Genomic DNA, 15877 nt, shown 5'->3' on the forward strand with positions numbered 1-15877 from the left:
ATTTCAGCTGCCCTCCTCAGGCTTATTTCTAGTTTATAGACTGGGATCCTTGTACCAGAAGGATCTCTAAGGTCCTTCTCAGATTATGGTTCTCATAATAATAGACGGCATTGTCATAAAGTTTGCAAAGTTCTTTAGATGCATCAAATGCACATTTACCAGCTACACTGAGGCAAGATGATGTCATTTAGCTTATTTCCACAAATATTTACGAAGAGTTCATTAATGATAGCAGTAGCCCATATTGAATTTGCAATGCTTTAAAGTCTACATCCCCCCATGATCTCTTTTGACCTTCCCATGTCCCTGGGAGGTAGGGGCTAGGGATGTTAGATTGTCCCCATTTCAAAAAGGAAGAAACAGCCCAGAGTAGTAGTTACTTGCTCAAGATCACACAAGTAGTGTCAAAGGCGGGATCCAAACTCAGGTCTTTCTGTCTCCACTCTATCTCCCATCCCAGCCTGCCTCCAACTTGAAATCGTTTCTCTCCTGACTCTGCTTCTGATTCTCTGGACTTCACTCTCATGCTTCATGTTGGAAGATCCCTGTGCCCTTGCAGCCCCCTTCTCTCATTAATGAGTTCCTCCTAGGACACCCATTTTGTGGAAGGAACCATGCCAGTCATCCTTCATTACAGGCCAAGTTCTTCTGACTCTCCCGACTTTCCCGCCCTTGCAGAGTTTCCCCACCCTACTCCTGTCTATGGGTTAACTTCTCCCATTAGAGTGTAAGCTTCTTGAAGGTAGACATTGCCATTCTTTTTAGTATATTTGTGTCCCCAGCACCTTGCACAGTGTCTGGCCTGTAACAAATGCTTAATAAATGTTTTGCTTATTTATAGGAAACCTTTCCCAACCTCTTGCAATCCTAGGGCCTTCCCTCTTCCAATAATTTCCTGTTTATCTTGTATATAGCTTGCTTTATCAATACCTGTTTGCATGTTTTTTTTCTCCACTAGACTGTAAGGGACTTCTTACAGAGCAGGGGCTTCTGCCTCTTTTGTCTCCTCAGTTACTTAGCACAGTGGCTGGCACACAGTTGGCGCTCAATAAATGTTTGTTAATTGACTGTTCTCCTTGACTTAGCTTAGATCTCTTGTCCAACTTTCAGATTCTAGCCTCTGTGGCTTAGTTGCTACAACCTGCCTGGAGGATGAGGATCATGTGTTTGGAGAAGAGCTGAGAGATCATATTGACCACATGTTTCCATGAGCAGGGGCCTCCAGCTAAATCAGCACTCTTTGGACTGGCGTACATGTACCAGCCAGTGCTTCAACAAATTGCACCACGATGACTCCTCTGATGTTTTAAAAAAATTTATTAGAGGCAGCTAGGGGGCGCAGTGGATAGAGAACCAGCCCTGAAGTCAGGAGGACTTGAGTTCAAATCAGATCTCAGATGGTTAATATTTTCTAGCTTTGTGACTCTAGGCAAGTCATTTAAACCCAATTGCCTCAGGAAAAAAAAAAATATTAGAGAACTGTTTTTGTACACACACACACACACACACACACACACACACACACACACGGTTTTTAAAAGTTCTACAACTAGGCACTACTGCAGAAGCAGAGAAAGTCACTCAGACCTCCCTCTGGCTTGAGAATATGCCTAAAAGTAGAAAAAATAAAACCAAAATGTCCATGTTCCAGGACTTCCTTGAATCTCTCTCCCATCCCTCATTTTTTGCCATTCTTTTGAATCCATTTGCTTTTTGGTATGCATTCATTATTACAGCAGACTGAGGAGCAACTAGGAGCACAGCCCCAAAGCCAGGAGAACCTGATTTCAAATGTGGCCTCAGACATTTAACACTTCCTAGCTGTGTGGACCCTGGGCAAGTCACTTAACCCCAATTGCCTTAGTAAATACATACATACATACATATATATACATGTATATATGTATGTATATATATATATGTATGTATGTATGCATATATGTATATATGATATATTTTATATTATATATGTATATATGTAAAAAATTTTTTATATCAGGCTGACTCATCATGTGATCCCTCTCCCCAGAGAAGTCGAGACTTCCTTGAGGATTGGCTTCAGAGAATAAACTCTGATTCCTGAAAGGAAAAGTCAGTCAAAGTAGGACTGGAACCCAAGTGGCAGAGTCGGCCTGAGTGGAACCTCGATTTTCTAGGAGCGCTATTCAGAAATTTCCAGAGATGATTAGGGAGAAAAGGAGGGAAAATCTCTATGTCCTAAAATGTTTATAGCAGTTCTCTTTGTGGTGACAAAGAACAGGAAGGTGCAGCATTCGCCAGCTGAGGAATGGCTGAACAAGTTGTACAATTGTGATGGAATACCACTGTGCTTTAAGAAAGGATGAGCTCACTGATCTTAGAGAAGACTTGCATGAAGTAACGAATAGTAAAATGAGCAAAAGTAAGAGAACATTTTAGACAGTAACAGCAATGTTGTTTCAAGAATGACTTTGAGTCAGTTTCCTTTTGTACAGCAAAATAACTGTTTGGACATGTATACATATATTGTATTTAACTTATACTTTCACATATTTAACATGTATTGGTCAACCTGCCATCTGGGGGAAGGGGAGGGGGGAAGGAGGAGAAAAGTTGAAAGAAAAAGTTTTGCAATCGTCAATGCTGGAAAATTACCTATGCATAAAATTTTTGTAAAAATAATAAAAATTTTAAAAATACCTTTGAGCAAGTAAATTCTTTTGACTATTATAAATACCCAAATTAACTATAACAGACCTAGGAAGAAAGATACTTTCAATATCCAGAGAAAGAATTGATAAATAAAACTATGTACAGAATGATATTATACCTACATAACTATTTGCATCTAGTGGTAGCCATCTCTAGGTCAGAAGAGGAAGAAAAGAAAGTGGGGGGGGGGAAGAAATTTACATGATAATTGTGTTGTATATTTGAAAGGAATAGCAAGTTGTACAACAATAATAAATTTGCAATTTAATATACAATCATCTTTTTTCTTCTACTATGGTATAGAAATGCTTGTTTTATTCCATAAATTTTTAAAAAGTAAGAAAAAGAAATGGGTTTTGTTTCACAGGGAGGCAAACTGAAGGGACAGGCTGGGGCCCAGATATCAAGGAGTTTAGAATCTGCAGCTTCCCTTCTTAACAATGGAATTATTTTCTTTTGTTTTATTTTCCTACAAGAGAGCAAACCACTCCAGTCAAATTGGCTTGCTGGCTATTCCCCTAAATATGACATTTGATCTCTTATTTTCTGCTTCTCTACTTGGAAAAAGAAGAATTGAAGGTCCTTGAGAGAAGGGCTTGGTTTATTCTTCTCTGGGAATCTCTGGTGCCCAGCCTGACATTTTAATAACTATAGTTTTTGTGTAGAAATGAATTGAAAGTGGGAAATAAACAGCTCTGGTTCAGTGAAAGAGAGAGATGCATTTAGGGAGAGAAGACTTAAGTTAAAATTCTCACTTTATCTCTAGCTCATTGTATGAGTTACATCTGCATGTCAATTACCTTACCCATAATATTAGAGATAGGGCTAGATGCTCTGTTTCCTTCAGCTCTAGACCCTAGGCCAAATGGCCCCCTGTGCCTAAGTACTCTTAATCCCCCCTCTCTCACATGATGGCTTTCCTGATTCCCTCCCCACCAATTAATAGCTCTCCCTTCTATCGACATTATTTGTATACCCTTCCTATTTATGTATTTGTGTGATGCTGTATCTTCCACAATAGGAGTTTCTTGAGGGCAGAAGCTGTTTAATTTTGTCTTTCTATCCCCAGTGCTCCCTTAGGTAATAGGCACAGTGTAGGTCCTTAATTAGTATTTGTTGATTATAATATCATAAAGCTAGAAGGGACTTTGGAGGCCATATAATATAACCCTTCACTTTACATATAAAGAAACTGAGGCAAAGAGCAATGGAGTGATTTGTTCAATGTCCAAATGAATTTTAAACTAAACACTTAGCACAGAGGTTTGGGGCAGTATTGAACTAGGGTCTCTGGTCTCACATCCTGATTTTCCCAGTAGGGAATGGTCTGCTCTGTTCATACAGAGATCTCTCCGAGGATAAACATCATCCTCTTCTTAAGAAGCCAGAAAAAGGAAGCCTTTCTTCATGTTTCCAACTGGTCTCACAGACCACCTCACATTCACCCATGTATCTTACCCCATCATCAGCTACATTTAGCACACTACTTAGAAAATGTTTAAGAAATGGGCAACCTGCCATCAGTTGGAGAATGGTTGGGTAAACTATGGTATATGAATGTTATGGAATATTATTGTTCTGTAAGAAATGACCAACAGGATGATTTCAGAAAGGCCTGGAGAGACTGACAGGAACTGATGCTGAGTGAAATGAGCAGGACTAGGAGATCATTATACACTTCAACAATGACACTGTATGAGGACGTATTCTGATGGAAGTGGATATCTTCAACATAGAGAAGATCTAATCCAATTCCAATTGATCAATGATGGACAGAATCAGCTACACCCAGGGAAGGAACACTGGGAAATGAGTGTGAACTGTTTGCATTTTTGTTTTTCTTCCCAGGTTATTTTTACCTTCTGAATCCATTTCTTCCTTAGCAACAACAACAACAAAATCGGTTCTGCACACATATATTGTATCTAGGATATACTATAACACATTTGACATGTATGGGACTGCCTGCCATCTAGGGGAGGGAAGGAGGGGAAAATGTGGAACAGAAGGGAGTGCAAGGGATAATTTTTTTTAATTATCCATGCATATGTACTGCCAAAAAAGTTATAATTATAAAATTAATAAAAATAAAAAATAAAAGATGAGATAAAAAAAAAAAAAGAAATTGGCAATCTGGACAAGCCAAGGGTCCTTCTCATTGTAAAATGTGTAAAATTCAGTGTGTAGATTTAGGAAAGCCTGAGTTAAAATCCTGCCTCATCTTCAAAAGAGTTTTGTGTTCAGATAATGCTGAACTCTTAGCCTCAGTTTCCCCATATGTAAAATAAAAGACTAGTTAGCATTGAAAATCCCTTTTGGCTCTCAATCTGTGATCCTCTATTAGCTTGTAGTAAGAAAGTTTATTTGTAAGTATACATTCCTCAAAAGTTATGATGGATTCCCACGAAGAAATTTAGGGTTCTCTGTGTTGAGACAGATGGACTTCAAAATGATATTATTTGGGATGACTTGTTTTTTGAACAAAATTCAGCAGCTTCTGTAAACAATGGTGGCTTCGTAGCTTCTGTCTGGCTCTAGTGACCTGGTGAGCTGGTCAAAGGGCTGCCGGGCCAGGGGAGATAGGCCGGGTTAACGTTTAACTTCCTGAGATTCTAAACCAAACTCAGAGGCACTGAACCTTTGGAGTTTGATATGATGAATAGGGGATAAGCAGAGTGACACGTTGCTGCCAATTCTCCATAACCAAGGAACGAGTTTCCGGGTGGGGATCGCTGGAAGGGCTCAGGTATGGTACCTGGGCTTTACTTCTTGTATTTGAATTCTTTGAATCTAAGAAGTGGGTGAGCAGTGGGTGCTGGGTGAGGGCATCTCTGAAGCTCCTTTGGACTAAAAAGAGCCATGATTCAAGCAATCATTGAGTCTTGCTTCTCCCTGAAGGAAATGGAGACACTGGATATACTGTGTCACTAGGTAATGGGCTGACTGGCCCTTTAACTGAAAATGTGGAGCACATTTCTGAGAAGGGAAAATGTGGTTGACTTGGCATTCTGGGATCTGGCCCACTCGGAGTGGTGGACAGGAAGGTGGGCTGTAGACTTGTTTTCTTAAAGTATCAAACAAGTGAGGATTCAAGAGACTCGACATTGTCGTTCCCCATAAGTCCCAGTTCCCATGCTCTGTCTCCAATTTCCAGTAATCATTGGCTCCTCGATGCTTCCCTCCTCACTCTGGGGCATTCTTATTAACTTTACTGGCATCACAGAGCCAAGCACATGAGGTGCTTAATCAAGGGTTGGTGGTTAACAGATAGTCCAAAAATAAAAAAAACCTGGGTTCGAATCCTGCCTCTGACACTTCTTAATGTTGTGCCCTCTGGCAAATAATTTTATCATACTTCTAAGCCTCCATTTCTCCACCTGAAAATGGGGTGTTAAAAACTATAGCACTTATACAGTTATTGTGAAGCTGTTCTGTAGAGGCTTTGAAAACCCTGTGCATAAGCTTCTAGATATGTTGTTGTTGTTCTTATTGTTGTTGTTGTTCTATGTCTTACAAATTACTCCTCATTGCGGTAAGGAGGTAGCAGTTTTGTGAGGCAATTATAATTGCTCTGTTTTATAGCTAAGAATACTGAAGCCTAGGGAGGTTTAATAACTTACCTAAAGTCACACAATCAGTATTGACAAAACCCAAACCTTGAATGAATCCAGTTCCCAGGTTGCCACGCCAATTGTACCATGCTAAGTTGTTATTATTAGTGACAATAATTATTATTTTGTTATCATCATTACAAAGATGCTGCCCAAATCTCCTTTGCACAAGGGAGTGAATGTCCTAAAGTGAAACATTTTCTATTCACCACCCCCCCCAAATGAATGAATTGGACAGCGGGGTGTGGTGAGAGAAAGTTTGCTTTGGACTTGTTTAAGCTTAGGTGGGTCAGGCTAATCATTAGATGGTCCTCTTCCAGCATGACCTTGCTCGTGGTGTCATCCCAGAGAGCTTGCTTAGAATATTCTCCCTTTCCCTTTGTTCACGTGGAAGAAAAAAAAAGGCTTAATTCACCAACCTCCCTGATGAAAGTCAGGTAATAATTTTAAAAATTGGCATTATTAGCATGAAAAAGAGAGAGCCATCTACCTGGGCCCCTTCTTTCAGGAAGCACAGAAGCTCCCAGCTTGACAGTCGCTCATTGGTACTGGTTTTGAGGCTGTTGATCATTCATAAACAGTTCACTTCCCTCTGGCCTAACAGAAAGTGAGCTTTCAAGCACAGGTTCATCAAACTTAAGGGGATCCACTAAGCATGTTGGAGCCCTGTCACTTCAAGGCTGACTTAGGGTTTATGGGTATAATTAAAACACTTTAGCTGCCTGATTTATGAACATATCTCAGACGTATGGAAGTTCTTTGAGAGTAGGAGTTGTTGTATCATTTTTTGCATGGGTATCCTTGGAGACTTTCTCATAGTAGAGATTCAATAAATCTTCAATTGATTGATTGATTAAAGTAATATGGTGTATTTCTCCAAATGTTCAGACATTTCCCTTGTTAAAAGTGTGAGACAAACATTACAAGTTATTATTCAATTGTTTCAATCAGTAACAACCCTTCATGATCCAAATTGGTGTTTTCTTGGCAAAGACATTGAAATAATTGACATTTCCTTCTCCAGCTCATTTTATAGATAAAGAAACTGAGGCAAACAGGGTTAAATGACTTGTCCAGGGACACACAATTTGTATGTTTCTGAGGCCAGAACTGAACTCAGATCTTTCTACTCTAAACCCAGTGCTCACCAATATCCACTGTGCTACTTTGCTACAAACCTCAGGTCTATTTTATAGGAGAGCTATCGATAATGTCTGGATATTACTAATGGCTCCCTCCCCCTGCTCATTATGCAGCAAGATGAGGAAAAAAAGAAGAAGGGATCTAATAGATATAAAAACAAATGGCAACATTTTGCTTTTTTCAAGGCTAACTCTTCATGGGGCAGTGTAGTTTAATGGATAGAAAAATCCTCTGATAATCAGGAAAAACTGAGTTCAAATCCTTCTTGTAAAAAAATCAGTTTTATTTTTGGTTTTGTATTTTCAATGCCAAATACAATGCTCAGAACATGGTAGGTGCTTAATAAATGCTTGATGGATTGACTGATTAGTTAAAAGGATAAGTCAATTTTTAGTGAGTAAATCAACTCTCTGAGGTTATGAATTAGAGAAAAGTTTCTGATCTGCATCAGTGGAAGATTATACCGTAGTAGAATCTTTGAGGTTCCCACATCCACCCTACTCTCTCTGCCCCTCACTCATCCTGAGCTCCCAAAACAATCCTCAATCATTTGTTTGGGGGAATTATTGTTGTGATTATTTTATTTTGTTTTGACTTCATTGGAGTACATTATATACATACATATGTGTGTATATATATTATAGTCATATATATATTCATATGTGTCTGTGTGTATTGCTATCTCCCCCAATATAATGCAAGATAATTGAGGATAGGGACTGTGTTACTTTGATCTTTTCATCCTTGGCATTTATTAGAGAGCTGGACACACACTAAGCTCTTAAATGATTGCCCAATCAAGTGAGATAATATATGCAAAATATTTTGTACATTTAATAAATTATATAAATATTAGCTAAATAAGTAACCTTATTTCTATAAACTATTCAAATATAAGAAAAAATATTTTCAAAGTAACTCAAATATACATATATAGCATTTAGCACAAAATGACATTGTTATATAGGGTTCCTGCTGAATCTCACCATGGTACAGTTGGCTTGGCATCCAGAGAGCCATGTTCATCCAATTTGGGTTTTTCATATATGAGCTATGTGACCCTGGTCAAGTAACTTAACTTTCCTTCAATGTTCTTGTGTAAAATGGGATAATAATATTTGACTCACAAATTTTCTTAACCTTGCCTCGAGGAGTTATTGTAAGGGAAGCATTTTGCAAACCAAAGGTACTATGGGAATATCATCTGCTATCCTGTTTGTTGCTTCTGAAGCAGTTTTTGTTGGTATTCGCACTCTTTTCACTAATGCAGATGGCAGCCCATCTGTGGTTGAGAAGGGTGTCTTCTTCAGTTGTTTCAGCTCAAGAAATTTACATTATTCTTCAGAACTTCAGAAGATTTTTACTTCCCTTAGTACACATTGGAAACTATCTATATCTTCTGATGTAATTCTTGGTCACATTCTCCCTTTGATACTCTAAAGAAGATCTCTCCAAAATGTTAAAAAATTTTCCTCTAGAAGTCCTCACATCCCATGGGGACCAGAGAACTACTCAGTTGTCCTTCTATCATCCTTCTCTCTTGTTACATGCCTGGATCATTTCCTTTTCTGGTCCATTTTTCTGGTTCATTATTTCCTCTCACATAGTTGGATAGCCAGTTCATACTATTTCCTGTTGTGTGGGAGCCACCTGCCAGTGGATGCTAGAGGTCTAACTCAGACCTGTAGAATGTGACAGTTTGATGATGATACAAGGAGACTGAGAGGCAATTGTTGTTCTCTGACCTCTCCAATGAGAGGCCATTGCATTGTCTGACTTCTCTCCTCTTCCCTCTTGCTTCCAATTTATTTCATTCTCAATCCACAAGGAACATCTGTGTAAGTAAAGGCTGCTTTGTAGCTCTTTCAAGTGTTATGATTCACAGCTGTGGAGGCTCTCAGAGAATTGACTTGCCCCTTCACTTAGGCATGGTCCTTAACAAGTTCCTTTTTTTCTGAAGCAATTGGGGTTAAGTGACTTGCCCAAGATCACACAGCTAGGAAGTATCCGAGGCCAGATTTGAACTCAGGTCCTCCTGACTTCAGAGCTAGTGCTCTATCCACTGCAATAACTAGCTGCCCTCATATTAGCTCCTTTTTAACAGGAATCCTTTCATTTTTTATCTTCATACCCTAAGCATCCAGGACACTACCAAGCATATTATAGGTGCTTAATAAATGTTTATTTAAGAAACTAATGAATTAAATAATAATTATATTGATGTAAAGCTATAAGTTGTACAGAATTAAAAAGGAGGCAAAAAGTATATTGGATTGAATTTGGCAACCTGACCAATGCTTTCAATGATCCTAATGCTGGCACAAGGACCCATGTCTTTAACACAAATATTCCCCCAATAATACAGCACAGCTGCAAACCTTACAACACCGTAATCATCAAAGAATCAAAGTCAATGGTGACCTATAGAGCACTGGTGATCTCACACCATTGGTGTAAGATATAGCCAAAATATCTTTTGTCCTGAGATTAAAAAAAAAAACAAAAAAAAACCCTTATTGATATAGTCAGGTTATTCCCACATCTGGATGATCAAAAGTGATCTCTTTCAAATCTAAATAAATTCAGATAGCATAACAGCCTATAATAATAAAATGGCATGCACTAATAGTGAAGCATGTCTCCCAACTCTAAATAAAGATGACGGACTCTAGATATGAAATAACACGTAAACTATCAAGATATAGACAATATATTAGTTTTGGGTTTTTTTTTTTTTTTTAGCTTAACTCAGCTTCTTTATTCCAAAAGTCCCCTTAATACATTTTCCTCTGATGGAAGATATAGCAGACATCATAAGGCATCTTGATACAATGGATTAGCCTTAAAACCAGGAAGACCAAGTTCCGGTACCCATCTCTGAACCATACTGGTTGTATGCTACTTAATACTTCTGTTTTCTAGACTAAAAGCTGGGGGGAAAGTACTGACCTGCACTAGTGAAGGAAATCTACCTAGAAGTTCTTTTTGCTACTAAAATAATAGTTTAAGTCCCTCTACGTTTTTGTTAAGAAGTTTTCTGTTGAGTCAAGAAGTCATTGGGAAGTGACAATTATATGTACATTTTAAGGCATGAAAAAAGGCATTTTCTTTAAGAAAAGATGAAATCAAAACATTATTGAAGTTTTAAAGAGGGAAGGAGACCTTACTGTCCTTCCTGGGGATTAGCACTGTTGCCAAATGGTTTGCATTACCTTTTGTGCTTCTGAGTAATCTTATCAGCTCAAATAAGATAGTACTCATAGATAAAAGATAATCATTTGTTATCTTATACTTAGAAATAGTAACCAGTTTCCTCTAAAGAATAGTTCTATTATTCACAATTCTTCCCAAAAAGCAAACAGGAAGGAAGATCTTAACTTTCTCTATCTTAAATCAAACTCTCATCTTCTCTTTAAAAGATGCTTTTACTCTTCTATCAACTCTTCTCTCATGATGCAGAATAGAAAGGGAAATTGGTTAATCCAGGTAGAGGTCTCAATTCCATAGGACTTCTTGGTCCCTCTGGTAATCATGTCAGTGAAATTCTCTAGAGTGGGCTCTTTTCCAGACTTTAGGTAAATGTATTCTATGAACAGGAACCACACAGTTCAGAATTTTGCTGAATTTTAAAATGGGTAGATGTTATTGTTATCCAAGATTTTCCTTGTAATTTGGGATAGTGTGGGAGAGATACTGTAGCATTTTCAATATTTTGTTCATCCATTTCCCTAATCTGAACTAATGTTCCAAAATATACAAAGCTAATATTATCAAATCGAGATAGATTTAGAGCTAAAAGGAACCTTAGAGATGATTTAGTTTAACACATAATTTGTAGGTGAGAAAACCAAGGTCCATAGTGAGGTCTTATCCAAGGTCATAACTAGGATTCAAACTCATGAGGTTCAATTTTATTAAAACATCATTTTGTATAATTGGGATGTTTTTACATTTTATCAGACTCACCACAAATTAATTTGAAACACCATTTGGCATCTTTAGCTTTTGCCACAACATAAATCAGCATGTGGGATGGACAGAAACTAGTCTTCCCATCAGAAATCCAAGTCCAAAACTCTGTTCACTCATTGATTATTTAGTGTTTATTATGTGGCAGCCATTGTGCTAAATGTTAGCGAGAAGACCAAAAATTGTTCAGGACTAGTCCCTAAGAATCCTGCCTTCTTTTGGGAGGGGAAAATATGTAAACTTATAATCCTACATAGTATAAAAATCTGAAGTCATTTGTGTAGACTAGAAGGTTTAGTTGTCTCTGAATCTGTAAACTTGGGAAACTAGAAGGATGATGGCATCTTTATCAGAAACTCCTTGTCCATCTATCCCACATCTATATACTGAAATGCTAATTAGTTCATTTAATAAGCATTTATTGCTCATTAACTAATAAGCATGCTTCCCTACATACTGAGAATTCAAAGCCAAAATATCATAAGAAAAGGAAAGTAATAAGAGGAATGAGTTAAGAGGAAAGATGATGTGTTCTGCTTTGAATATTTTGAAATGTCTATGGGATATATGGTTAGAAAGTCCCCATAAGCATTAAGTGATGCAGGATCAGAGCTCAAGAGAGATTGGAACTGGATATAAAGGTGTCTGAGTCATGAGCATTGAGATGATCATTGAAATCACAGATGCTTGATGAAATGAGAGAGGAGGAAGAAGGAGGGAAAGGGAAAAAGACAGGAGACAGAGGGATGGAGAGAGGGGGGAAGGGAAAAGGGAGGAGAAAGGCAGAGAAGGGGAGAAAAAGGGGAAAGGAGGATAAAGAGAGGGAAAAGGAAGAAAAGAGGGCAGGAGGAAAAGAAAAGTGAAAGGAGTGGAGAGATAGAAGAGGGAAAGAAGGTAGGAAGGAGAAAGAAAGGGAGAAGAGAAGGGGATAGAGCTTTAGGTAAGACTCATAGTTGAGGGAGGGGAATCATCCAGCAAAGGAGACTGAGATGGAATGGTCAGATATGAAAGAAGAAAATCAAGAGAAAGTAATCTCATGAACCCATGGAGGTGAAGATTCGGGAGGAGAGTATGGAAACAAATTACCAAATAATATAGATTGGTCAACAAGGATGACTAAGAAAATACTATCAGATTGGTGATCAAGCAATTATTGGTAGTTTTGGAGAGCGATTTCAGTGAAGGGATAGAGACAGAAACCAGGAAATTCTATTTGGATTCTATTTGGATCTTAGTTTCTTCATTTAAAAAATGGGAAAAAGAATTGACCCAAATGATCTAATTTTAATAGCCTTGAATGTTTTTTTTTAATCTGTCAGAATTGAAAATATTTTCCTATTCTTATATTTATTCAGAAAAAATAGAAAAGGCATTGATTGTGGAATTCTTTTAATGTAGCAAACATTACTAAAATGTGATGCTAATTCTTGTTTTGATCATGCAAGTCAGCATCCCCTACTAAATTCTCTGCTTTGCTTCCAGTAATAATACTATAGTGTCCATTACGACTAAGTGAGAAACAGTTATCAGGAAGGTTACTCATTATTCTGCCTTCTGCAGTGACTATAGCAAGTTTTCCATCGCCAAGAGAAAACTCTCCTGGAATTTTGTACAATACAACATTCATTGAGGCTTAATCTTTCTAACTTGAAAAACAAAAGCAAGTACATTTCCGGGTCCCTTGACAGATTTTGAAGATGATAATTTGAGATACTAGAAACCAAAGAGCTAAAGATCCAGATCCTGAGATAGGATAGTCCAGAAATTTCTCACTAAAGCTGATCAGGGGGTATAAGGCCAGATAGCTAAATCAGGAGACTCATCCATCCCTTATTGGTGTACTTTCTGAGAGGTTTGCTAGATATTCCTGGAGTGAGGGGATATCCTTGTGTTACTCCCTTAGCATTTATTCTCCATGGTGAATGAATAAGAAGAAAAAGCGATGTTAACTATGGGAGTCTCATATATCCTTCTAATTTAATCCAACCTTTCTCCTTTCCCCTTATTTCCCAACACTTAACATTCATTCATTCAATAAAGATTTATTTAAAACTCACCATGTACAAAATAAGAAGCTGACTAAATAGAGAGGATGTCAGCCACTAAATCAAGACCTAAATTTAAGCACTTCTAACATGTACTGAGTGTGTGACCCAGGACAAATAATTTAATTAGCCTAAGCAACTCTCTCAGGCTAAAAGTTTTTAGAGTAGGTATTGATTTTCATTGATAAAGGGAGTCAAAAGTTCTTCCAAATATTATAATCGACATTGGCAAAAGCAAAAAAATAATAAATAAGACAATCACCTGGCCCTGTTGGAGTTTATAATGTATTAGGGGTCCATTACACACAAAAGAAGATGCATATGATACCCAAACTAGACAGAAATGCTAGTACAGGATGAGAAAAAAGAGCCCAAGATGATTGCAAAGCATTGTGTGAAACTAGAGGAAGAAAATATACTAACTGGAAGAATTCAGAAAGCTTCCTGCAGGAGGAGGCACTTAGAAGGATCTTGAAGATTGAGAAGGATTTATAAAGGATGAGATCCTTTGAGCATCCTGTGTATAGGGAACAGCATTAGCAAAAGATGGAGACTGGACAAATGCAAGGAATGGTAAATACTTCAGTTTAGGTGGAAACATAATGCAAATGAACTGCCATATTCTTAGATAAGGCTGCATGGAAAGGTTTTAGAATGTCTTATAAACCAGACTGAGGAGTTCAGACTTTATTTGCTAATTAGTAACACTGAAGGGTCTGAACAGAGGAGGAAGCTGCTGGATCCTGTTGATGACAAAGAGGAAGTTGGCAGCTGTATAAGTGGAGTCGAGAGGAATTGGAAGGGAGGAACCAATTGGAAATGGTTGCAAGAGTCTTGGGAAGTAAAGGACAATAAAGATGTAAGCAAATGTCAAAGTGTAACAAATCATTTTGGAGAAGACAAGCAACATGAATGCAACTCAAATCAAAGTTTAGAATTCAGGGAGTAAAAATAATCCACAAACTAATAAAAGCAAATTTAATTGCTCAAGAGGAGAAATTAATTTCTATAATGACTCATAAATGGATATTACTATTATTCTCTAGTAGTTTCCTAATTTAACTATCTTTGCTAACCAAGTGCTACAATAGAGAGAATCATCATATCACCATGCTAAGTACTAAGTATATATATATATATATATATACTAGAAAACCATCATCTCATCAATTCCACTAAGTTAACACCTTGTTGTAAGTATCCTTGTTTCAAGTATACTTCTCCAAAGTTCTGGCCCTCTACAAAATTGGAATAGGAGAATTAGATAATATGGGGTCATTGCAATTACAATTGTAGCATCTTTATAGATTCCCCACAAATATGGACTGATTGACATAGAACAATGGAAAATGGTAGAGCTAAGAACAGGAGGGAGAAAAGGTTGGAGGAGGAAGCTTAGAAGCCAGGTCCAACCAGGATCTTTATGAAGTAGGTTTCACAGAATCATGGTACCTGAGTTGGAATAAACTCTAGAAGGTATCTGGATCAATCTGTGATTGCTACAGGTTCACAGAATCTCACCATTGGATGGGATCTCAGAGGCTATCTGGTTTAACAGTACCTGCCTCAGCATCTCTGCAATATCCTCAATAAGTGCTCCTTAGCCTTTGATTGGAGACTTGCTAATGAAAAATTCACTCCTTTTGAATATAACTACTTTCACTTTGGGTTAGTTCTCATTATTTGGAAGTTTTTCCTGATATCAATCCTGTTTGCCCTTTGAAATATCCAATAATCAACAAACATTCATTAAGTACCTACTATGTGCCAGGAACTGTGATAAGCACTGTGAATATAATTAATTTTTTAAAGACAGTTTTCTTCTCTGGAGGAGTTTACAATTGAAAGGGAAAGAATGGACAGCTAGGTGGCGCAGTGGATAGAGTACCAGCCTTGAATTCAGGAGGACACGAGTTCAAATCTGGTCTCAGACACTTAACACTTCCTAGCTGTGTGATCCTGGGCAAGTCACTTAACCCCAGCCTCAGGAAAAAAAAAAAAAAAAAAAAAGGGAAAGTACGCAAAAAGTAGGCAGGGAAATGGAAGTAAGATCCAGGGGGGACCTGATATGCAGACATCTTGTTCTATGGAGTTGAAACCAGGCAGAAAAGCAGGAACAAAGTGGGAGAGGTCTGAGAATTCAGTTCTGCTGTCTATAAAAGAAAGCATCCCTCCAATCAAAAGGGAGAGGAGGCTGAGGGAGCTGGTGTCAATCAAGGTTAAAGTTATTAGCATGGTGATGAATTGAGAAATGCTGAGATTCTGGGAGGGGCATCTTGTTTCTTGGAATTGAAACAAGGCAGAGCAGAGATACAAAGTGCAATTTCACTTCTAATTCTTGAAAACAATTATCCTATGTTTCCTGAGTGTTTCCTTCTTCAGATTAAGCACCCCCAGCTCTCTTAACTGTACCACACA

At 37.9% G+C, this 15877-nt stretch overlaps 1 protein-coding gene across 2 annotated transcripts in view; it reads left to right on the top strand.

Annotated features, from left to right (window-relative positions):
- Positions 1 to 5336: 5336 nt before the first annotated feature.
- A1CF (APOBEC1 complementation factor) overlaps positions 5337 to 15877 on the top strand; it is a 95098-nt gene continuing 84557 nt past the window's right edge. For both annotated transcript variants that reach the window (XM_074297070.1, XM_074297071.1), the window contains exon 1: positions 5337 to 5437. The gene's annotated coding sequence lies outside the window, so the exon portion shown is untranslated. The remainder of the gene's footprint in view (positions 5438 to 15877) is intronic.

This window comes from Sminthopsis crassicaudata, chromosome 2 (assembly GCF_048593235.1).
Source record: "Sminthopsis crassicaudata isolate SCR6 chromosome 2, ASM4859323v1, whole genome shotgun sequence".
Taxonomy (NCBI): domain Eukaryota; kingdom Metazoa; phylum Chordata; class Mammalia; order Dasyuromorphia; family Dasyuridae; genus Sminthopsis; species Sminthopsis crassicaudata.